Source organism: Balearica regulorum, chromosome 4, assembly GCF_011004875.1.
Source record: "Balearica regulorum gibbericeps isolate bBalReg1 chromosome 4, bBalReg1.pri, whole genome shotgun sequence".
In the NCBI taxonomy this organism is placed as follows: domain Eukaryota; kingdom Metazoa; phylum Chordata; class Aves; order Gruiformes; family Gruidae; genus Balearica; species Balearica regulorum.
In genome coordinates, this window is record NC_046187.1 from 48746332 (window position 1) to 48770199 (window position 23868).

General features: G+C 39.5%; 1 long non-coding RNA gene across 1 annotated transcript in view; it reads left to right on the plus strand.

The window, feature by feature from the left end:
• Positions 1 to 6351, plus strand: part of LOC142601752 (uncharacterized) — a 97620-nt gene extending 91269 nt beyond the window's left edge. The window contains exon 3 of the long non-coding RNA XR_012835351.1: positions 4828 to 6351. This is a non-coding gene — a long non-coding RNA (uncharacterized LOC142601752). The remainder of the gene's footprint in view (positions 1 to 4827) is intronic.
• The last annotated feature ends 17517 nt before the right edge of the window (positions 6352 to 23868 follow it).

Here is a 23868-nt window from a genome sequence, read left to right on the forward strand (position 1 = left end):
TCTTTATCTAGCAACTACAGAATATAAAATGTATAAGCAGCCTCAGAAATAGGAATTAGAGCATAAAGTTTTGTATTCCATGTGACTATTTGGATTTACTGGGATATAGTCCGGTGTTCCCTTTCTCACTCTGACATAGTAAATATTAAAACCTAACACAAATTAGCACAGCTTCAAAGAAGCTAACAGCTGACAGCAGCCAGCTGACTGGGAGTTCCTTTGGGATGGCGAGGCAAATAGCTACAGCCATGACTGAGTGCTGTAGCTAGAGAGAGTCTGCTGTCACTTGCATAAAAGGGCTAACTCCTACTCCATTTTCAGAGGAATATACTTTGAAGACAATTTCAGAGAAATTCTGCAATTCCCAGACCTGTTTTAAGTATACCTATTTTCCATGTCAGAGTCCCACAAAAAATTAGATGTTGTGGATCCTCAGAAATAGTTGCATATTTGATGCTGAACTAGAAAAAAAAAATAAATTCTTCATACAGCTGTAAGTCTTCACTCTGAGTTAACTACCTGTCTCATTAAAAAAAGCAAAAGGTGGCTTGAACTAATCAGTAGTGTCATCTAGCTAGCAAATGGTTTCCTCATGATTGTTCTCCCTGAGGCTTTTCTACCTTCTGTAAAAGACTAAAGAGCAAAGCAGTCCAAGAGTAAGAAAATCACTGCTAGTGTGGTCAGGGAACTGCCAGGTTCCTTTTCCTACTGTAAAGAACTCAGTATCTAAAAGCTGGGCACATGCCTCCTACATGGTAGCAGTACTTTCTAGTTATCATTTTTTAGCTGCTCAATTACTTTGTGGGTTACACAGAAAGAAAATAACTTGACAAGATTTTAATTATACCTTACATGTACTTTATGAAGAAATTTGCTGATGGGTACTTAGCAGAAGCTGCCCATCTGATAGACAAAAATCTTCAACATCCCGAATTAAGGACCTAACTAAACACCAAATTTGGCTACAGTGAATTCAGGAACTCCTGTCAGGATATCAGAGAAAATGCCAAACAGCAGCAAACAAACCCCTGTGTCATGTCCCTGTCCCCAAGGAAAAAAAACACAAACAAACACAACACAAAAAACACCACCAAAAAAACCCCCAGAACAACAACAAAAAACACCTAGGCATAATAAAAGTTGTAGATGCCTCCATTCCCCTATAACACTTGCACTTAATGTAGACTTCAAGAGACTCTGGCATACCCCCAAAATACAACTTGCCTCCCTATTCATAGCTTCCCAATATGGCCTTTATAAGGGCCATGACAGCTTTTCTGAGCCAATCCAAGATAGGTTTTTCAGTATGGGAGATCAGCTGACCTCTTAATTATCCTTGCTACAGTCATTGTCATCAAACAAGTCTCTCTATCCTGCAAAGCAGGGGTAGAAGTTGGAAAGACTGGGAATCCCTGGGGTTGATTCTTCTACTTAGCACGTCTGTTCCACGGCTGTCACAGCATGCTCCATAGTGGGACTCCTGTAATGGTAGAATGACTTCCTCTACGGGGCTTGGAGCAGTTGTTTGGGCTTACAGAATAGACATGGGTTTTCTTTTCCATCATATTAAATGGAAAGAGTATTTATCCTGAAGGAGTTTGATTGGATTAAAAAAATAATAATAAATTATAACCTTGTTAACCACATCATCCAGGAAATGCATAACCACAGGCCCAAGATGAAATTATTTGGACTGTGTCTAAATGAATAACAAACTAGAAAGGGGCCGTTTCCATCAGCAATATTCAAATAGTTCACAAATCCTTCACTTTAATACAGTCAAAACACAATAGGATAGGATTTTAGAGCCATAATACTTTCCCCTGGCATTCAGTGACATGGCAAAGTCAAAAACCACTTTGGAAGGCAGGCCAAGCCACAGAATTTGTAGCCAGTCTGTCTGTAAATGGGTGGGTATTATTTTAATAATAAACAACAATAAGAAAACTGAAACATTGGCAGTAATACTTCCTGAAGGACAATTACAATTACAGCCCACTGTCCTGTGGCAGGGATTAGTTTCACAGCTTTGAGAAATTTCTGATATAATTGAGTAATGTGTCTCCAAAGATCAAAGCTAGCTATGATAGCAGGATGGGAGTTAGCATTAGAAACACCAGGAAAGAATAAATCCAAATAAACCAATTTTATTCATGCACACAGAGCCAGATCAAGTAAAGGCCTGCACAGTATCAGTTTCTTTCCCAAGCCAACAGGAATGTAAGGACATATGACTCTTTACTAAGTAGGATTTTGAAAGAAATTATGTTGAGCAATTCAATCTCTTTCTTGCAGCACCATTCTAAGTTGGTTTGAGTCACTAACCATAACCCAAGAAAAAGAAAATTCTTCTTCAGAACCAAGCAGAGACTTACTATTGTAAGATTCTGTGGTTTCTGAGCAAAAGCACTTTAAGTCCCCATAGAGTGCTAGGATGTATGATATCAATGTCTATTTGTTAGGCCAAAAGCGTAATAAGTATACAAAAATACAATAGCTGCTAGCTATCTGTCCCAAATAATATACATTGTAGTATTCTATAAAGATAGCAAAAGACAATGTAAATTCAGACTAGGGCTATGCTCTGTAGTACTGTGTTCCTATAACTGGAAATGTTAAAATATTTCCAGCAAAAAATACGTAATATTAGTTTACAGCTGTCAGCTTGGGTAACAATCTTTGATTTACAGAAAATCTCATTGCTACACATTCTTTCTATTTATACCACTCTCTCAGATTCCAGAATATTGTTTCTGAGCTTCAGTATCCTTTCACCATATGCAAATTCACTATGGTGGGAAACCAGCCTGCATGATTTCGTATGGTTTACCTATAAACCTTCTAAAACCTCACTGTTGCAAAAGATTTCAACAGGCTTATGTATTACCGTTGCCATCAGAGGTAGGGTGCCACAAAGATTTCACATCAGATGATAACCACAGTACAAAACACAGTGTTTTGTCCACTCTGGATGCTCAGCTGACGCGTGTTGGCCTACCTTGACTGGTGTCACTGAAAGTTGCTTATTTATGTGCCACTGTAGGCTCTACTGACTGGTGCTTAGGACCTCACAGGGGCATTCCTGGTTCTTTTGACAACAACCTCCCACATGCCTAGTAGTTTGAGTGAAGACATTTTTTAAAATAAGAGAAGTCACCAATGTTCCCATCCACCTGTTAGCATCAGCCAGGACATAATTAGAGGGGTTTTGTTCTTATTTTTCCAATATGAAACAAAATGCTCCTAAAGCCAAGAGAAAATGAGAGTCGTGATTAGTGACTTGAGCCAAGTTAGAAGAGCACATCATTTACTCACCATACACAAACAAACCTGATGAGTAATCCTGATACTGCCTTGACAATACTGAGTACAAGTATTTTCTTTAGATGTGTGTGCTATAGCAAAAGCAATGTTAATGAAACACTATGCATAATAACAATTACAATAATGGGATATCAAGTTGTGGAGTATCATTTATCCTGAAGGTAAGAAAATATTTTTCTACTATTTTTTTCATTTTAAGAAGAAAACAGAGAGAAAGTTTAATTTGCATAAAATTTTCTCATTATATAGTGTATACACTCATTCAACAGCCCATGTACCACCCTCTCATTTAGTTGCCAAGTAAAATACATGCAGAATCATAGCTAGTAAACATTTTATTGCAAATACGCTTGGTTCAAATCTCCAAGTCCTTGCATCTTTTAAGAAAATATTTCATACTTTTTATTCTGCCAAAAGGAACAATATTTAACACCAACTTTTAATGTCCACAGGTGTTTTGGCTTAGATTTGAATTTGACTGTTCTGTAGTTATTCCAGAAGTGAATGGGATCATATCTGCTTTTCTTATGGTCTTAGATGTATGTTAATCTTGCTCTGAAGTAGACAGTGCATTATGAAAGCCTGATTGTAGGTGCTAAAATGTTGTTATTACAACTAAGACACACTGTAGATCTACTGCATTCTGGGAATGCTGTCAAAGTCCTCTGCATTTTACAGAATAACACAAATGTCTATGGTTGAGGGGATTACCTTTCCTGTAGGCTTACTATGGTATTTTAGCTTCATTTAAATGCTGTCTTGCACTCTGCTTTCTTGGACATAACTATATTTTTGGGCACCACCTGTTTTGTCAATTTTTTTTGTAATATCAGTTCCTGCATATATTTATACACATTTGTATTGATAATGGGCCTAATCCTCAACAACTTTTCAAGAAACTTCCTCATGTATGACCAGACATGGTCTAAGAGAATAACTGCAGAGATTGCATCCGTCTCTTGCATGGAAGCACAGGAGAGAATGAGGCAAAAGTACTCCCTATGTTATCTCCCTGCATTTGCAGATCACGAATAAAACCCATGTCCTAGCTCTCCAATTGACCAAGGAAGCAAGTTATGAAGGGAGATCCATTATTTGCATACAAAAGGATAATAAAACATAGAAATATTTCATTCACAGTCAAGCAAATTCTTAGGTGTCTCAGCTTCAACCTTGAGAGCTACCTTGTTGAAGTGTTTTCACGCATGTAGTCTCAAAAATGTTCACCTTAACCAATTCTTGCCATTTCATGTGTTTTTCAAAGTCTTTCAAATGTCATTAAGCTCTTGGCTTATTCACAAATAGTTATTTATGAATCCAAATCTACTGTTTGCTATCAGTGTAACAACACAAAAAATACAGACCTAAACTTTTAAAAATTTGCTTAACTCAAATGTTTTGCATACTGTTTTACCACAAGGAGGGAACCAACAGCTCTATGTCACAAAGGTTTAAGAGAGCAAACTGTAACAGGAAATAAAAGGATTTATTAATCTTTTGCAGACCATACAACTGCATGTGGGAGTTCGAGTTAGAGGGAGAGGACCATGTTAGAAGTCTCCAGGTGCATTCACTACAGCTTTATAGTTTGGGTCAGTAGTTTTGAAACAACTCTGCCCATCTCCAACTTGCCATAATTATGGCATCGCAGAATCCTCTCAAACTGGATTCCTCCATGATGAAGACAAAGCAGAAGATGAGCCCAAGGAAAGCATCTAAAGCACTGCTACCACTGAAGATGCTCAGTCTACTGGTCCAGAAGAAAGCTAGTTCAGAGTGACACAGCCTGTTTACACCAGCATAAACTGTTTCCTGATCTATAGATCTGCTTCTACTTTCTAATGTAGCCTTTATGATTAAATGGAGCCTAGATGGCAAAAACGTTGCTGTGACCTAAGTGTATAAACATTTTCCTTTCTCAAAGCCATTTTTTACAATGTATCAAAGCCTTTGTTAACATCCCAAGGAAGACAGAGGGAATAATCTAAAAGTTCAAATGTAGTTCAAAACACTGCAGTCTGACATGTGTCTGTCACTCACTCAGTTGCAATATTGGAAACCTGTCATATATTCTGGAGATCTTTTCTGCAGATCTCTACAAATCTGCTAACAATTTCTGCAGACAGACCTGCTGCCTGTCAGTGGGAGATAGTCTTGTGCATTCCTGGCCTCCTTTGTACCTTGAATCATAAAGCAAAAGTCAAGAGGAAGGAGGCAACATGATACAAAATGACCCTAGCCTTCACCTTAACAGTTCCTCTGTTAACATGAATTGAGGAATGAGCTGGAGGCCACTCCAGTGTATAGGCATATAGGGCTCACCTTGCATGAGGAGGATATCCTATACTGAATATATTAATTTTGCAGTTTAATGGTCCCTGTAATGTGACATAAACCGTCTGTACCTCAGCAAAGAACCAAGGGTAATATTAAGCCTGCAGGATTAATGAGATAAACAACATTACAATGCAACCCACATCCTCAACCCTACACTTATCAGTGTTCACATTAGCTTCTTTACTTCATTGTGAAAAATCAAGTTTGTAAATCTCTATCTTGATAGCATCTAACTTTCAGGTCTATTATTCCTACCATGACAATCAAGGGCATTGTTGAAGTTTCAAATGTTTTTTTGGCTCAGTTTAGCAGCAAGAAAGCCTGCAGACAATTAATAAGGCCAGTACTGATTGGAATCTGCCAATAAGAGACAACAGCTAGGGTTTTTCTAGGTAAAGAAAATTCTCTTTTCTGATATTTGCAGGATGCTAGATACTTCAGGATCACTTTTCATTAGCTGAACTTGAGGATGTCATTTGAGCTTTTAGAAGGCCAGGTCTCGTTACATCGAATTCTACAGAAGAGCTGTTTTGCATCACTGAATCTCCATTAAAGGTCAACTGACAACACTGAAGTGTTGGTGAAAGAGAAATCATTAAATGTAACATTATTGATCAGTGTGTAATTGTCCCATTAAAATTCATTAAGTTACCAATGATTGTTTTTCTCCAATAAAAAAATTTTACCAGGTGAGTGTGTATTTGATATGATATCATATCATAGTTCAGGGAAATTTGCAACCAGGGTTTTGTTTTGCTTTTTTAATCAGACAAGCATGATATTTCGGATTATCTAGCATTTCCACCTTTTAACATAACTAGCAAATAGTTTATAAGAATCAAAGAATGAGCTTTTCATTTTAATACTTGGTTTAGGAGTCTCTTCTTGCTATCAGCAAAGGCTAACTAAGAAAATCAAGATTTGTCACATTCTGACATATTATGGCCACCATCATCACCATTCAGTCTCCTAGTCCTTCTATTTCAGGTGCCAGAAATGGACTATGGACTATGATTTCATCAACTATCAGACCTTTGGACTATGCTTTCATCTATTATCAGATCTTTCTTCTTTCATTTTTAAGCAAACATCTGCATAAGGTTAGTGAGCCTTTCTTGCTACTCCTCTTGGTCCTTGAGAAAAATCTTAACTGTTCAGAAAGCTAAAGCATGATAAAATTATCTTTATCTCTTTAACTGCTTAAATATGCAGCTGGGGAACATGCCATGTTTTGTTGGTCCAGTAATATAGATTGAGAAAATATGGGGGAAATACACTGTCTATAAAGGCATCAAAGGCATGTGTCCCATCAAAGTCTGATTTTCATGCAGAAGGTGTGAGACTGGCACCTAAGTGGGACTGTCCCTCACAAGAAATTGAGACATGGCCAAGATATACAATTTAGAAGTGCTCTAGAGATCTCCAAAATTAGATGCAGTGCTCTAGGGATCCTCGCTCTTCTTCAAAGCACTCTTCTTCAAACTTTTCTTTTTGTTTCCAAATATTACTTCTCCTGAAACTTCTTAAGGAACTTCTAATTCAGGAGGGAGAAATGAAATAGATTTGATTCAATTCATTGATATTCCTACAGTTACCATGCTTTTGATGAAGAAGAATTGTTAGAAATGTATGCTAGCCTTATCCACATCAGCTGAACCAATAACTGGATGCTCTTCAGGAATAGCTAATCAACCTCTTTTTATTCATAGGCCTGTTACTGCTCACTCTGAGGGCACGCCAGTGTTAGAATGACTTTTAGTATGTGAGCCAGCATGCTTTTAAGGAGTGTTAGTGTGCTATCTGAATCTCATATCTTTTTTTTTCCTAATTACTTGAAATCTGGTACATCATGGAGTATTATCTAATTCAGTCATTCTACTCATTCAGCACTCAACTGATGAAAGGTCCGTCATGGTCAAGTAAAAAAGGGGAGCAGAGGAGTTCCAAAGGAGGCAGATGCTATTGATAGGAAAGACCTATGTCCCTCCCAACCAGACACATTGCAAAACCCAGTGTTTGAAGAAGGAAAAAGTTCTGATTTCCTTTTTAAATAATCAAGGGCTCCACAGATGTACATCGAATGTAAATCTGGTACGCTTGACACACATCAATGCCCATCAAAGAAATTTATAAATAACAGCAGGGTGTTCTGAGGGTTATGGGTAAAGAGAAAGAACAGACAAACCCTTGTGAGGGTGTCAGGAAGCTTTTTATTGTGTCAGACTAGTGCCACAGACACAATATTCTGTAAGCCAAGAGGGGAACTTGTAACATTTTTTCAAAGGGTCTTCTAAGATGAATGTTATTATCGTTATTGGGGGTTTTTTTTTCCGTAATTTTCCTAAAATGTACTCAGGAGATGCTACTACCTTTCCTGTTGCTGAAGTGTTTCAGTAGGGCTTTCCTCCCTCCTGCCCTTAAAAGTAAATCTCCTTAGGCATCTCACCATCTCCTCATAACAGTGCTGCTTTAGGGAAGTTTACATTTTCTAGCTTCTCTGAGGAGGAGGCTGAGTGGAAAACCACACCTCTTTTTAGGGAAAGAAACAATCCTCCAGCAGGATGGGGGGAATAGAATTGGAAGAGTAGAAGTGAGAAAACTTGTGGGTTGAGATAAGAACAGTTTAATAATTTAAATATAATAATAACAACAACAACAAATTGTAATGAAAAGGAAAATAACAAAGAGAAATAAAACCCAAGAAAGACAAGTGATGCAAATGAAAACAATTGCTCACCACCAGTCGACTAATGCCCAGGCAGTTCCTGAGCAGCCCTCCTCCCCCTCCACATCCCCCTTCATGCTAAGCATGACGTCATATGGTATGGAATATCCCTTTAGTAAGTTGGGGTCAGCTGTCCTGGCTGTGTCCCCTCCCAACTCCTTGTGCACCCCCAGCCTCCTCGCTGGTGGGGTGGGGTGAGGAGCAGAAACAGCCTTGGCGCTGTGTAAGCACTGCTCAGCAGGAACGAAAACGTCCTTGAATTATAAACACTGTTTTTATCACAAATCCAAAACGTAGCCCCATAATAGCTACTATGAAGAAAATTAACTCTATCCCAGCCAAAACCAGCACACGTTGATATCATACAATTGTAGAAACTGAGCCAAGAAGTGGAATCCATCCCTCTCTCTCATGGATGGTAAAAGAGAATGAAACATTTATTTTCAAGAAACTTTCTGCCTTCTATAGTCAGGTAGAATTTGCATGTAACATTGGATATCATGCTAAAAGGACATAAAGCAGCAACAGTAAAAAAATCTAGCTTCCAAAGAATAGCTGTTCATGTGCTTGTTCTATCTTTAATCATTCAGAACCATTGCATCCTGCAACTTTCAGAAGTAAAAATATTTTTACTCCTATTTTCCCAGTTAGATGGGTTAAGAGACATCTCAAACCCAGCCAAACAAGTAAAGAAAACAGTACTAGAATACAGAGTAACAAGCTTTGTGTTACATGAATAGTTCCTGTATCAATATTCATTTACTGCCAAATTGCAAATTCAGGCTGATTCCCAATGCCAGTCTAAAATACACAAGAAGCATCAATCAGTCAAGCTTTATTGCATCTGTTTTTGTTGTGGCAGAATTATATATCTTACTAAAATATGCAATAGGAATACACAGTAGAAGTATACAACACAAATACAAACTAAAATACCTAGTAAAATACAGCAAAAGATACATCAATTTATAGTATAAGGTATTGTTAACACAGCAAATACTCTGTGTTGTATTAATAACGACACTGCTGAGAATATTCTAGCATCATATTGCTATACTCTCTATAGTCCCATATCACACTCTTACCTCTCAGGAATTTATGTCTATTTAACCTTTCAAGTTCTCCTAACTGTGCTAGTGCCAAAAAGGAGTCTTTTCTCCCCTCTCAGCAAATACCCAAGTAAAATATTTATTTCCTGGTTAGCTATTTTAATATTAGAACTGAGTTCAATCCTCCTTTTCTATAGAAAATAAAATGTTCATATTTCTACTCATCCTGCTTTTACAGAGATGCTTCCTTTAACTGGCAGTCTGTGCTTTTATGTCACAGATGAATGATAACAAAGTTGAGGGGGTGGATGAAGAGGATCTTTTTTCCTTTAAGCAGTTATGACTATATAATTTTTTATTTTACTTAGTTTCTGTCTTTGATCCTCCATCCTCAGTTCTAAGCTGAAGTACACTCCTGCTCATGACTTCTTTTCCTTTGAATACAAGCATATCAGGTCTGATCCTCAAGATTTCTCATGCTAAGCACCCCAAAATTTCTCCTGGTATTCCTGTGCCTGGATCTTCCCCAGCAGACTTTGGTAGCAAGAGTTAGCAGAAAGACTCCTACTCTACTCAGGTTTTCCCTCAACTCTCTTTTAGGATATATTACCTAATGAAGGCAGGCAAGACCAAGACATTTTTAATCATCAGATATAGAAATTAACCATTTTATATTAAAGAATAAACTAAGTCCATATGACTTTGGGTACTGGAAAGATTTGATCTGGAGCCACAGGTCTGGTCTTTCTGTTTCCTCACAAAGTATAATTTAACTCAATCAAATTGAGAGCAGAGCTAAGCGTGTGTAAGCTTTTCCAAAGAAGGCACATCTTTGTTTAACCATAGTGCATAGTGATGTATACCATTTCTGCAAACAAAGCATTTAAGTTCTTACATACACCTTTCCAAACTGATTTAATTCTAGTCATTCCTATAGATTTACTGATACTCTATGCAAGCTCAAAATCCACATCAAAGATTCTTAACTGCTAGGATTCCCTTCAGTTTGCTTAAAACTAAAGTAAACATCACAGTTAGAACTGCTTCTTTCTGCATCAAATCACACTTCTCTGAGATAAGCTATCTATCTCCCCCTTTTCTGCCTATGTGAGTTGCATTCTGACCGACTGCCCTGTCTAGGTGTGCAAGCACATACACGCGCGTAGATACACTACTGAGGTTTGTGCATTTTCTTTCACTTGCCATAGGGATTGCAGCTAGTTGTTCTAATAGCTGATCCATATTACAGCTCCTAGTGATGTTAGTAAACTGGCAATGTTGGAGTAGTCCCTATATATTATGTGTAATCTCAACAGGAAAAAGTATCACAAGACAGTATTTCTGATTGCCAGAAGCTAGAAAAATCAGTATGTAGCTGAAGTAACAAACAGTCTGCTGTACGTATTGCCTGTGAAATGTAATCAAACATTGATTTTTTTACATTCCAGAAGACTTAAAAGGTCTTTTCAAGGTATTATTCATCCTTTTTATTTTTCATCCTTTTCTTCTCTCTCTTGTAATAACCAGAAGGTATAATAGACACTGGAGTTTCGAAAAAGACTGGAAGCATCCTGAGATTTTCCTATGGGATTTTACATCAATGTATTTTTAGAGCAAGGGGTGTGTATTGGGTTTGTGTGGCAAGGTTTTGGTAGCAGGGGGGCTACAGGGGTGGCCTCTGCAAGAAGCTGCCAGAACCTTCCCCTATGTCCAACAGAGCCAAGACAGACCTGCCACTGGCCAAGGCCGAGCCCGTCAGCCATGGTGGTAGCACCTCGGGGATAACAGAGTTAAGGAAAAAAAAACTGTGCAACTGCAGCCAGAGAGGAGTGAGAATATGTAAGAGAAACAACTTTGCAGACACCAAGGTCAGTGCAGAAGGAGGGGCCAGAGGTGCTCCACGCACTGGAGCAGAGATTCCCCTGCAGATCCTGAAGAAGTACATGGTGAGCCAGGCTGTCCCTCTGCAGCCCACGGAGGATGATGGGGAGCAGATATCCACCTGCAGCCCATGGAGGACCCCACACCGGAGCAGGTGGATGCCCAAAGGAGGCTGTGACCCCGTGGGAAGCCCATGTTGGAGCAGGATCCTGGCAGGACCTGTGGAAAGAGGAGCCCAGATGCTGTAGCAGGTTTGCTGGCGGGACTTGTGACCCCGTGGGGGACCCATGCTGCAGCAGTCTGTTCCTGAAGGACTGTACTCTGTGGGAGGGATCCAGGCTGGAGCAGTTAGTGGAGAACTGCAGCCCATGGGAAGGACTTACGTTGGAGAAGTTGGTGGCGGACTGTCTTCCACGGGGGGGAAACAATGCTGGCACAGGGCAAGAGTGTGTGGAGTCCTCCCCCTGAGGAGGAAGGAGTGGCAGAGACAACGTGTGACGAACTGACCACAACCCCCATTCCCTGTCCCCCTGCACTGCACAGGGCAGAGGAGGAGGTAGAGAAAATTGGAAGTGAAGTTGAGCCCAGGAAGAAGAGAGGGGTGGGAGAAAGGTGTTTTAAGTTTTAGTTTTTATTTTCTCATTACCCTACTCTGATTTCATTGGTAATAAAATTAATTCCCCAAGTCAAGTCTGTTTTGCCCATGACCAGTTACCATTGGTGTGTGATCTCTCCCTGTCCTTATCTCGACCCATGAGCCTTTTGTTATATTTTCTCTCCCCTGTCCAGCTGAGGAGGGGAGTGACACAGCAGCTTTGGTGGGCACCTGGCCTCCAGCCAGGGTCAACCCACCACAGGATGTAAACTGCTGCCCCCATAATCAACTTCAGTAATATGGAGTATTTGGGACTAAGAATCTGAATTTTGCTCGCTAAGGAAATTAGATTAGGATTTGAATTAGAAGTCAAACCTACCCTCAGAATTTATCCTTTTAACTCTTATAGCCTTTCTTTCAATGATGCTTGACAATTTATTCAGGTGTAGCCAGTGATGCACACCTGCTGCCTGCACGTCACCCAAACAAGCCAATACAGGCTTGGAAGCTGCACAGCTGGAAGCCTGAGCTTCCTCCTGCCTCCCCACAGCAGCACAGATTCGGGCTCAATGATAGCCAAGACAGCAGGAGTACACCTGGTGAAGTTTTTCTCATCTGAGAGATTTGAACAGGCTACACATTGCTATGTAGACATGTTCTATTGTTGGAGTAATTTTATTTGCTTCAAAAACAACACTAGAACAATATATCATGTAAGCATTTTAAGTAAATAGCCTGGACTACCTTTTGTTAGAAGTTATCAACTATAGTAGCTTGCTTAAGAGGCCTTACAGTCTACAGGATAACTTTGAAGTAGGCTTAGACTGCAGCTGTAGAAGATGAAGAATTGGAATTCAGGTGATAGATTCATTTCTTGGCTGCATTACAGATTTTTCAACTGACTTTGGGAAATAACTTAGTCATTCAATCTGGGATTCAATCCAGTTATGCATCTCAGGTTGTGCTGGCATCTAAGCTTTGCTTGCCTCTTCTTTTCTCCTTCCCCACATGCTCCTATACTCCTGTCAGTCATTTGGCATTTGTATTACGTTGACATCTACATTTGAAGTCTAAAGCCTCTTACACCTCTCAGGTGACCCTTCACACATGCTCAGCACACAAAACTCTGGCAATCTTGACATCTCAGATTTGCATCCAAGCCCTATCATGGTGTTTCTCCTACTTCCAAGACATTTGTATCCATCCACCTGTCCTTAAAGTCCTTATTTTTGGTCATACCTGAATTATAATTATTATATCCTACCAGATTAGATCTGACATTCCTGAAGCAGAAAGGAGGCTTGAACGTCAGATGAAAGCACTGATTCCTTAAGGGCTTGCCTTGGCTTGTAGATTAGTAAACAGTGAAAGACATGACATAACAAGTGCAGGATTTTTCCAGATGAGATTAGCATGGAGTGGCTGTTAGGATAGGGATAGCTGGCAGAAGCTGTAGGCGACACCCTAGATTATGAGTGTGAGCAACGCTATGGCTAATTTTGGGAGTTAGAAAGAAAGTAATAGGGATTTCTGAGTTCAGTGGGGGCAGGACTGGAACAGGGAATATGACAGTACTGTGGATTTCTACCCACAAATGTAGTAAGAGATGACAGAGAGGCCCCTGAGGCAAGCCAATACACTAGTGACATATGCCATCCTGGGAAGAAATACAAACACCTTCCACCAACTCTGGCTTCCTACACTTTACAGATGAACACTGACATCTTTTCTGGGATTTGTTCCTTGGAGAATATGTAAAAAGCCTCACATGCCTCGAGTTTTAGGTGAAAAGGTTCTAAGTATTCTTTTGGTCTCAGTCCGGGCTCAGTCCATGACTCAGTCTGGGCTATTTAAATGATATCTGGCCTCTCCTCCTGGCCAATCCCTCTCACTAGATGGCTATTCCATCTTCCTTCTCCTAAAAGATAAGATGAACACAACTCTAGTAAGAAAGACATACCAAGAGTGAGTGAAGTTCAAGGAAACAAAGGATTTATTACAAAAGAAATATACAGGGTGGATATAGGGAAGGGAGGAGTGCACAGTCGAGATCAAAGAATATCAGGATGCTGGTTGACTGTCTTGTTGTGGTCTGGAAGTGTGGTGGAAGGGTGGTGGAAGTGAGATGCAAGTGACTCCCCTAAGTGAGGAGTCACTGTGTCCTTCTTCCTAGACATTTCCTGACATCCAGCACTGTGACTAAAGAGAGAAGTAGCCCATTTCATAGCATGACTCCAGAATCCTCAGTCAGGTGTGTTTTTTCCACCAACTTTTTCACAGCAGGAGTTACAAACCAAATGTTCAGAGGAGGATGTACAGACCCAGTTATGTCATGGGAAAGTTATGCCACAGTTACAGCTGATGTGACCACAGTCATAGTCACCAGGTCCTGGATCAGAGTGTGGGTTCTCAGGCTCAGTATAGGCTCAATATAGGCTGTCTGGCAAAGCAACTATAAAGGGCGTGGGCAGAGGGCCCTCATCTACTCTGTAAATGGCTGTTCTTGAGGAACAATTTTCTTGTCTATCTGCTGGGACCATGCTAGATTCTGGTGCAGAGAAGGCTTTTTTTTTTTTTTTTTTTTTTTTCAGATTCCTTGCTCCAACAAGGAACTGTGGTACCAAACCATCTGGGTTGGTACTTGAAGTACTTGACTTCTTGCACATGTAATGCAGATGGCCACCTTCTCCTGTACTTCCTCCACTCCTCTCCTGATGCATCACTTAGCTGATGTCTCTGAGCCAGCTTCCACTGACCCTGAACATCAGTTTGAATCCAGACTCAGGCACTGATCGGCTGCAGAGTGCAAGGATCAGGAATGCCTGACAGGTGTGAGACGGAGGGGGAAGGCTGTAGTCATGTCACTAAGATTGGGTTTGTATTTAAATTCAAACTTGTTTTCAGTTCTAACTTCTTCCTAGTGGCTTGGACATGTTTCTGACTCCCACCATTGACAATCAAAGAGCACAGAACTTACTGTCAAGGCTAACAGAGATACATGACTCACCCATTTCCTTCACCATCAGTTCTGAAATAACAAAAACGATCAGTAAAGACAGGGTGCATAGTTACTGTGACATGTTATGAATGGATGGCCCACATCCACACTGTGACATTTGGTGGGTCAGCAAGTGATGTATCCTTGCTGGTAGTGCCTGTTCTTTTCTTCCTGTACTGAGTTCTCCTATTGTTCACTGGGCCTTGCAATATTTCTTTAGATGTGGGGGTGGTGGGGTTACTCTGAGGTCTTTTTACAAAGGAGAGTTTTGACAGCTATGATGAAGGAGTGCATCTATATGCAGACGCAGGAAAAAGGTAGAGGGTGAGGGGAGAGTGATGATTTGTAGATGTTCCGTGAATACCCTGCAGGCAGAATGATTCGTAAATGACAGGTGAACCTAAGAGGAATGATAGATTTCCACAACAGTTGGGCTCTTTATCTTTGTTGTCCTGAAATTTCTCAGCTGTAAAATGGGGATAATTATATTTTCTTCCTTTCACCTGTTTTCTGTTTTCTTTATAAACAGAATTGTCCTCCTCCTTTGCTTACTCCTTCCTAACATTTCCATAGCAACACACAACCCATATAAGTACCTGTAACTATTTATTTCAAAAAGCACATAGGGAAGAAAAACACTATTTCTATGAAAACATCAAGATTTAGTTTTATTTATACATATATCTATTCTTATTTCCAGGACCGAATTTCTCCAGCTTCGAACAACTACCCTTGAAAAATAATTTGGCTTGAAAAGCAAAATCCAACTGAACTGATGTCCCCTCTTACCATAAAGATCAGGCTTGCGCCTCTGCTCAGTATCTCCATTCTCAGAAAACGGCTAATAGGTACTTTTAAGACTACTGAATGTTTTGTGGTGCAAGCGTATTAAATAATGTTAGGTATTTGTAAATGGCATAGTGCAAGTCCCGTAAGCAGCACTACAAAGCATAGGCAATGTCATTAAAATCAGCAGTTCTGTTGGTACAGTGCAAGTATGTGAAACCTGAATCAGCCCACTCTGTTGTTCACGAGTTAGTGATGACTGATGAAATACTTTGGTTTGAAACCACGATTTTATTGATATGTGGCATAGTAATCACCAGCCTGAATCTCAATCCTATTTTTATCAGAACTGTAGAAAACTTTCCCTTAATTACTCCCCCACTCCCATACTGTCTTCCTCATTTAGTCAACAGTAAAGTATCTAGGCGTTGTTTATGCTACAAAATTTCAATGTAACTGTAAAATAACTTGGAGTTATTGTGTAATCGTTACAGATAAGTGCATCACATCCACAGGGTAACACAGGCCACAGTATTCCATGTGCTGTCACAGCAGATATCTGGGACCTTATTATTTCTTCATGAGGCCATTGGTTACAGTAGCTTGTCAGGAAGATGATGTGAGACTATTGTAGTGATACACGTTGCTATATATGCCCAGATGTCCATATGAAATACAACAGTTCAGATGTTTGCCACTGCCTATGCATGTAATTGAGAGCTTTTCTGCCACTTAAGAGTGAAAAGAGAGAATTTTTAGTTGTTTTAATTATCTTTTTCTTTGTATGTCAGTTCAAACAAACTTGCATTATGTGAAACTCAAGATCAAAGACTCTGGTTCCAGATATGATAAATAAAGGTGGGTTTTATTGTCCCAGAAAGGCCACCTAATAAAGCAAGGCCTAAGCAAGTTTGATGGACCTTAATTTGCTAGGTTGGGCCTTATGACCCGACACAATGAACTTATTGCTTGGTACATAATTGCAGCTAGAAAATGGTTTCTAAAAGTTGACAGACATTAGAGGGAGTTTATATCTACTTTTACTTACTCTGACAGCTTAGAATTGTGATGTGAGGAGGCTGCCAAGATTTTGTAGTGCAATTAAGTGACAAGCAAACTTTAAAGGGATTTAGAGTTGGCCTGTAAGTTGAAAACCAGGCTCATGTCTGGATTTAGATTTGATTTCAATGGAATGCTTTCCTGTTTTCCTGCCCTTGAGCTTTGGCTCCTCCAGCAACAGACGCTGATAATAAGTTACAAAATTGAGGTCCTGCAGCAAAGCACAGTCACAAGAAAATGCTTTTCACAAGGTTCTGGAATTCTCCTTGTCATCTTTCTTTATTCTACATGGACTTTTCACATTTCTCACTTTCTGCTATCTAGTCCCTTTCCTACATTTTACTAACAGTCCTATAGGTCCTTTCTGATAGCTTCAGGGTTTTTTTAGTTCCCAGTGTTTGTTTCTTGTGTATAGAGTTATTCCTTTCAATGTTTTATTTCTTTTTGTCTTATTTTCTTTTTTTTTTTCCTTTTGACTCTTTCTCTCTGTAAGGTTTCAATCATATGATAGTTAAACTTGTTTTTTTTTCTCCACTGCTTTCTACTTTCTCAATTGACATGCATTTTTTTCCTTGTCCTTTAAGTTATCCCACCCTGATCTCTGCATATCATTCCAGGGCTGTTTCCAATACCCATGCTAACTTATTTTAAGATGGTTTTGCTATCTGTAGACAAGAGTGCAATCTGTTGTATAGATGCTATCTGTCTTTAACCTACTTAGCTCAGGTATCAATTACAGTGCATTGGCCCGAACAACAGATGAGTGGCCATGTATCAAAAGTTTTTGGCAGCCCCCTAAAGCCTATATTTTCATTGTAATTGATACATGAGCTAGCTATATCAATTTGAATACAATCCATAAGTTAGAAGAGCTACAGGTATATTCATGACTGCATTACCACAAGTTTTCATTCCAAACATGCCTCCATGTGCTTTTACCATCTTTGCCTTTTTCCTTTGGCCCATTTAGCCTCATGTTTCAGTCGCAGTGTGGGGGATCCAAGAAAGTACCCAGAATGAAGCATTTTCCTAGGAGACCTTTAGAGGAAGTAATAGCTTTTTCATGGAGGAGTACCTCCCCAGTACATGTCCTCATGGTCTCCAGTCTTCCCATTTTTCACTTCTTTCAACTGTATGTAACAATTATCTGAGTACATATTATTAAAGAATGTAACACTTTTAATGAATTGACAACTAAAAGCTTTTCACTGTAGTGAGCTTAAAATCTCCATGAAGCTTTGCATGAAAATATGGGGCATTAAAATCAGGCTATTGAGCAGCAGATGTAAAATTGTGACACTGAAGACAATGGTAAAACTCTGAATAATGCTAGCAGAGCCCCAATTCTACCTGAGGAAACCTGAGGTGCCATTCTAGGGCTAGTCAGACTTCTCATATGATGAAGACAGAAAGAAACAAAAGGCTTTTAAGGAAGCATTATTGCCCAGTAAGTTGAAAATTCAACACCTGCTCACCTCAACTGCAAAATATTAAGCATACATGTGCCTACTTACAGAAATGTCCCTGAAGCAGATGCCAACTGTTTTCTTATGATAGGGGTAACTGAGACTTTTACTGGCAGATCAGTTCTACCTTTTGTTCTTACATACTCTCCTTCAGCAAGGCATAGCTTAAAAAGATTTGGCTTTGAGTCAAGCAAGCTAATTCCTCATTTAAATGCAATGAGTAATAGACATACAAGTAAACAGGAAAAACAGAACTTATTTGTAACAAAACAAAGTTCAGCCACCACTGGTAAAAGTAAAGCATTTTGCAGCTGGTGTTCTCAAAGTTGGAAAAAGCAGCCCCTTCACTAAGGAAAGGGACTGTATGATTTATATTATACCACAAGACAGACTGAATGATGAAAAATATACACAAGCATTCTGAATGCCACTAATAAGCAAAGCAATGTAAAGTTCACATGGGATACAGCAGAGGGACTGGCGCAGTGCCTATTGAACTTTAGGTTAGAGCACTGTAGATCTGCTTCAAAGAAACTTTCATGCTCAGCACGTAACATGAATCTGTCCCTTTAGCTTTTTAACCTGCTTTGAGAGCTAAGCTTTGTCAGAGCTACAACTATAATTGGGTCAGGGAACTCCAGTCCAATCTGCCTGTCCCCAGATGCAAATACAGGATTGTTTCAAACTTGTCTAGGGAATGAGGGTTAACTGTATTCCCATAATGTGTCCTGGATATGGGGACACGGCTCAGTCCTGCATGCTGTGTGGCTCTTAAGCTGTGCTGTAGCTGCATCTTGGAGATGTGAACCTGGAATCCTTTACAGCTGCAGTGCAGGACTGACCGAAATCAACCTAAAATGGCTGTATTCAAAGGGAAGGATATTTCTTTTCCTTCCCATGAGAGTTCCAAGAAGCTCAAACTTTTTATCTACTTAGTGTTTACATTAGTCTGCTTTGAACTGCTCTTTCATACCTTAAATGTCACTACAAAAATTGCTTGATTTCTACTTCCCCCATATAGTAAACTAATCAGAGACTGGAGGAACTTCATCTTTATTTATTAGGCTCTTCTGATTTAAAGAGATTGTGAGTTCCACCACACATCTGGTGGCTGAAAGCCTACCAAGGAGACCAGGAGACTCAACAGCACTAACAGCCTGACGCTGTTCCCTCCAGCACATCTGTCAGATAGCAGCTGGGGACTGAAGTGACCAATGTAAGGCCACTGGCAGCCTCTGCCAAAAAAGCTCCTGCCAAACTCAGGATGCAGAGTCTTGCCTATGTGTTTGTAGGCTATTTGCTAGTGTTCCCTGAAGCTGTAATTAAGACTTTGCACTGGGAATGTGAGGGCAAGCATTGTGTTGTGCAAAAACTTCACACCTCCATGAAGGAAGAAGATGATTTGATTTGTGGTTTTCAGGATCATGGCTGTGAGAGACTGAAAGCCCTTCCTCACAGAACATCAGGGGACAGAAAGGTGTCTCATTATATACTTTAAGGATGCATTCAGTGGAGCTCACACCCTTATGGACCATCAGCATAAAGAGTCATCAATGGTAAACTTCCCTCTCTATGTCCTTTTTCCTTGTTTTATAGTAAGTTGGTGATCCATTTCCTGCAATGAAAAAAACCACTTCTCTAACAAAGGGGAGCTTTTTGTGTGCTTGCTGATTTGTTATAAATCCAAATAAACTGTCAGTTACAGAAGATGACAAAAACCAAACCAAAAAACATTTCTCACAAATTAGAACCTCTTATGTCACACACGATTCAGGTGTATTTTAAGAAAATACTAGTCAGCTTCCCTGAGGGCAGCCTCTGGCTTCAGTTTCATGAGAAGGATAAGATACAGCAGCATCCTCTACTAGGGTCAACTCATTTTGAAATGCTGCAGTTTAAAAAGGAAGCCATCTGTCTTGAGGCCAGATATCTGCTCTATGCAAAGAACATTTCCTCCTTTCCCCAGAGGAGGGATAGAAATACAATGCCGACCATGTGGTTTCTACCTTCAAGATTTCAGAGACATGTCCTTCTTCTCACAGTAACCATCAAAACAGCATGACTTGAAGCCAAACTGTTCCAAAGAGAATTTAACAGATCATGTACAATGGAGTGAAAGGTTTTCTGGATGACTTTCACATGATTTTCTGGGGAGCAGCAAAACTTCAGACTTCAATTTCCTGATGTTGAGCAAATACTGATTCCTCACATGAGGTATTTTACTCACTATAAGCAATGGTCTGTCAGTGCAAGAGCAGAGGAAAGGTAAACACAACACTTCTCACAGAGGTCTTGCTGTATGAGAGGTTCAGCTTGATCACTTGTATAGTATACTAGTTTTATCGGTAAATTGATTCTATCATCAGAAAGCATGAGTTTTCACAGTTGAAAGTGAGAAACCCAGTACTGGTAATAATGACAAAACAGACCTATGAAAAAGTTCATTAAGAAAACGGTGTTTGTAAAGGGAAATTTGCCAAGAACATCAGTCCTTAGGGTGACCTTAATTAGGACTCTATTGATCCCCGGGGGGAAATTATTTTAGGTGACAGACTGTATTGAAAACCATGCTGTTCTCAATTCCTTATGTGCTCAATCTTGTCCTCTTCTTCTAGTGGGAGAGGCTGCAAGATCTTGAAATGCACAGAAAAGGGCAAGAAAATGAATCTTGCAGTTCTCAGGGCATCAAAGATCCTGGAATATTTGCACAGAAACTAAACTTGTCACACATTGGACCAAATCATCTCTCGCTGGCATGTTGTTCTCTGGTTCTACTCCTGGAGCATCCTGGAGAACAAAGAAAGATTCTAACAGTTGTCATGACAATTGATATTAAATTTTGCGTGGCACGCCCCACATATCGCCCCCACCTATGCTGTCTGGAGTTGAAACCTTGGCTCAAGTAAATGGCAGTTTGCCTGAAGACACTGATACCTGGTTTTCAATCCAAGATATTACCACAGATTCTGATAAAGAGGGAAACATGTTTAACCTCTGACAGATTTCACTCCATTACTACACACTATATTGATGCTTCCCATCCTTAAAAAGGCAATGATGAGTGCTGTCACTGGCATCATGCAACACTGTTGCAACTTAAAAAGAAAAGACCAGACAATCTGAGTAAAACAAAAGAACAGTCAAACTAATTGCACGTGGGGAAGTTCAAGTGCTGTCTCATTTTCCCACTGTCCTTTCAATCATAAATTTATTCAGTTTTCTCTAAACCTGGTAGATGGAGGTTCACAGCTAATTGGGCCTGAAATTATTTTTCTCTACAATTGACTGAGAGTCCAAACCTGGGAACACAAACTTGAAAGCCAGACTGAAGGCCGTTTAAAAACGTGGCCCCATGGTGTTAGCTGTTCTGTTGGCTGCCTTTCAGAGTAATTTGAAACCGATCCGCTCTTCAGCAGTACAATGGAGCAATTTTCTACCCGGTTATCATAAACAGAACAAGTAAACAGCAGTGTCTAACAGGAGTTACAAAGCCTTGTATACTCAAGGTCACAGTTTGGGCAAATGGTTTAGCTCAGCTCCAACAGATGTATACGAACCCGTGGCATAAAAGCGTGTAAGCTTTTGTCTACTGATGGCAGGGGGGTGAGCAGCACAAACGAGCAGGCTGAAGCCTCTACAGCATCATCCAAGTGCATACGTGTGCGGCACAGGGGATGTTTTGCAGCCACCTTCCTTAAGCCTTCCTGAAAAATGTGCAACTCTGATAAAAAGCCTCAGGATATTCCAAAGCTTTACAGTGCTCACACAGGCCCAAAATATTGAGCGAGTCTTTTCTATCTGATTTCAGAAATTAGCATTGTTTTTTTCATCCTCAGTTCGAGGCATTTGCGAAATCAAAATGGAACAGTAAAAGGCACAACTGGCCAGAATAAAGCTGGTTGAAAGGTGGCCTTGTTCATATTGATTTGAGCCATCACATCACCCACGTCTTATTGTGTGCACTGGGAGGAGACCTTAATTAGTTCCTAAAATATCGTCTACCCGTGCTGTGGTTTTCAAACATGTATTTTCTTCCACCTCATCCCTGCCCTGAGAAAACTGCATTTAGTAGAGGGTAAAGCAAATTCTAAACCTGTACTGCCATTTATGAGGCACTCTTACCTCCCTCAGAATGACAGGTGTTATATGTGCATCACATTATCTTTTCTAACTCTGCTCCTCAAGTATTCACAGGAATAAGGTGCTTATGCTTCAGACACTAAAACTGCCTCTGGTGTTTGACTCTAATGTAGGGAATCCATTATACCAAGGCATAGTTTTAGGTCATCACCTCCCAATACGTAAAAGCAAAGATAAACTTTGCCAGCCAGCAAAATAGTTAATATAAATGTATGATAGGAGAAGTGTTTATTAGCAGTAAACATGAATGAAAATTGAATGAAGAAATTCCCCCGGTATCACAATTATACCAAAGAGACTTTAGAAAAAGTTCTTACTATCCCTTTAAAAACTGAATGACATTTCTGAGGTACTCACTTTAAATAGAAATAATGGTATCTGACACAGTTCAGTTCTTTTTTTTTGTTTGTTTGTTTGCCAAAGGAGTGAATTTTCTTTCAACGATAGAGAAAACCTCTAATACTGGAAGATGGAATAGAAATTTTATCTGAAGTTCTGATTTCTTTTTCCTCATATAAACACCAAATGCTAGCTTCTCTCAGATAAGAAAAGTAAGTGTTTACTGGTTATTTTGACATTCAAAATACATATTGAGCTGTAGATAGCAAATTTTACAAATTACTGCTGGACACATTTCACAATGACTGCATATATATATATACATATAAAAAACACAGTGCAAAAAACCATTGCCTTTACCTTCCTAGTATATTGCAAAGCAAAAAAACACATTGTAAGCAAGGTTAATGAACAAAAACAGTAAGTAGATTAACGTTTTCCATTACATTTAGACTTCACAGAAAGATCAGAATATGCTAAGGAGAATTAAGTTCCAGCAATAACACATAGGGATTTTTATCTATCTGAAATTTATAAGGAAGGAAATAACTATACAAACAACACAAATATTTACTTCTTAATTTCAATTTCTATATCACGAAATGAAAAGATTATCAAAACAATCAGACAAAGCTCTTCCAATAAATGCATGTGGCATATGAGGATGTTATTAGTTAATGTATTCATTTGGATAATCATTCTGGGTAATTTGAAAAACATTTTACCTACTTCTGTTTATCAGACAACTTACAGGAAAGCTAGGAACAATTTCATTCTGAATTGCTGAAGTCATTATCCTGGTTTGCAAAATATGTTTATCTGTTTTTAAGGCAAGTCTCTGCAGACATTCTGATGGCATTTTATTGCAGGCATCACATAGTGGGGATGCAAGGAGACAGCAAAGCTTACCATTACCGAAAAACTACAGCAGCTCCAGGTGCTAGGCACATTGCCGGAGCATGTGAATTGTAAAGATGCATGGAATTCTGGGCTGCTGCCTTTGGTGAGCTATTTCATATGAAATCTCATCTAAAGCCTGCAAAGATCCCTAAAGAAAAAACATTATCATCTTACACAGCAATATTGCCCAACAATGCTGCAGTCATACTATTTTTTGTGGTAATTCTGCTACAGTCTTGCAGTGGAAGTTGCTTCTGTTCTGTCAGAAG